The 1,946-nt window shown below is 54.5% G+C and overlaps 1 protein-coding gene across 1 annotated transcript in view; it reads right to left on the bottom strand.

Moving 5' to 3' along the window:
* Positions 1-1,946, bottom strand: part of ATL1 (atlastin GTPase 1) — a 32,216-nt gene that overhangs the window by 986 nt on the left and 29,284 nt on the right. The gene's annotated exons all lie outside the window — the stretch shown is intronic.

Below are 1,946 nucleotides of genomic sequence, written 5' to 3'. Positions count from 1 at the left end.
GCAGGGTTGGGTTTTTGTTTTTGGGGGGGGGGGGGTTCACACACTGTGTTTAAATTTCTGCAAGCTCAGCATTTTGTTTGACACCACCAGGCAGACACCCGTGGCATCACACACTGCCCTGTGCTGAGTTCCTGGTTTGGCCACATTATTTCTGACTACAAATTTTTTTTTTCTTCTTTTTTCCTTCTGATTTTACCATTTTCCTTTTTATCCAGGTGACAGAAAAGCCCATTCTTCCCCCACCCAACCAGGCAAAGCCTCCCCTTCCCCTACCCCATGGTGGGTATAAAACCCGGTGCCACAGCTGGTGTGACCAGCTCCAACATTCCCATTTCTAATTAAATTATCACTGGGGAATAAAAACCACCCCCAAAACTCCACTGGTGGCTGCCGGGGACCTAAAGACCATTCATCTCCCTGGGGACCTGAGCCAGGATGAGCTGGGGACAGGGTGGGAAGAGGAGTGAACCGTAGAAGAAGCTTTGCTTGCCCGTGTTTTGGGATGTCATGGCCCAACAGAGGAGACTTCACGCAGCTTCTCTGGGTTTCCCTCTTGAAAATACACCTTCAAATCCTACCTGAGGGACCTCGCAGCATTTTATACCAGTTTAGGGGTTTTTTTCCATGCCAAACCAGTCCCACAGTGATGATTTCTACTTGCCCAGCCCATCTTCTGCCTCCTGCTGGTGCAGAAGCCCAGAGCAAAGCCCCCCGAGGTCAGCACTTGTGGCGAACCAGCACCTCACTGGGGGGGGTTGGAGGTACCAATGTCCCCAATGGGGGAAGGAAGGGGTTAATTTTTAACTATTTTTCTTTTTAAAATGGCCTTTTGGACCTGTGGGACCAAAAGATCTTTCCTTTCAGAGGACCCCCCCCCAGAACTCGGTGGCTGATGGAGCTGCCAGGCTTTGGTGACAAGATAAAAGACACACCTTGGCCAGACTGGGGGGGGTGGCACCTGGCTACAACGTGGGATTGATAGATTTAACACAGACTGGAAGGGACGCCCATATTGCTTTAATTAGATGCTGAGGAGGCTTGACCTAAACGAGGTTCTGGTTGCCCCTGGGCAAGCAGGACCCTGGCCACCCGGCGTCCCAGGGCTGTACTGGGTGCCCTGCCCCAGCGAGAGGCTGGGGACACCAAATACGCCTCCCAGGCTCTGCTTTCAGCTCACTCAACCCGATACAGGGTGTTTTTGCCCAAAACACAACTCTGCCAGCAGCACAGAGAGGCCTGGCCAAGCACGGGGGGCTCCTTGCCTGCTGGGACAGTAGCCCTCCCTGCGTGAGGGCTGGGGCTACAAAATAAACCGGTGTTTCGGTTGGAGCTCTCAGCACAACATGAAAATCCCCAAACAGAACCCAGACAAAAATCCCCACCGTAACAAACACACACACACACATACACCCCCAAAATCTCTCCCCTCCACTTGGCTTCCAGCTCCACCTGAAGCTCAGTGCCCACATTTAACCCCCTTTCCCGGGCATCTGGATCACCGGGATCAACCAGAGCTCACCCTCCGGAGCAGGGCCAGGATGCAGCCCCCACCCAGAGTCCTGGTAGCCCCCCCCCAGAATCCACAAGCCCAAAGGCAGCAACGCAGCCGAAACGCAGGGCTGGGACTGAGATGCTTTTCCCCAGGAGCTCATGGTTGCCCCTGAGGGCCCTGTGGAAGCCAAGTGGACTTGCATGCCGGGGAGATGGGGGAATGAGAGCCACTTACCTCATTTGTGCTTCCCTGGGGAGAGGCATTGGGAAAAAAAAGGGGGAGAAAGAGAAAAAAAAGCATCTCTGTGTATCACGCACGTCCATGGGAGCGCACAGTGTCACACCACTTCCTGGGGCCAACAGGGCAGTGTCCTCACCCAGCACAGGCTGTCCCTCTTGCAGGACCCCTCATGGCTCCGTTCACGCCTCCTGCAGTTAGTGCCACCACCACTGGT

The sequence above is a fragment of the Calidris pugnax genome, unplaced genomic scaffold (assembly GCF_001431845.1).
Source record: "Calidris pugnax isolate Ruff unplaced genomic scaffold, ASM143184v1 scaffold10, whole genome shotgun sequence".
NCBI classification, from domain to species: Eukaryota; Metazoa; Chordata; class Aves; order Charadriiformes; family Scolopacidae; genus Calidris; species Calidris pugnax.
This window is presented reverse-complemented; position numbering and strand designations above follow the sequence as displayed.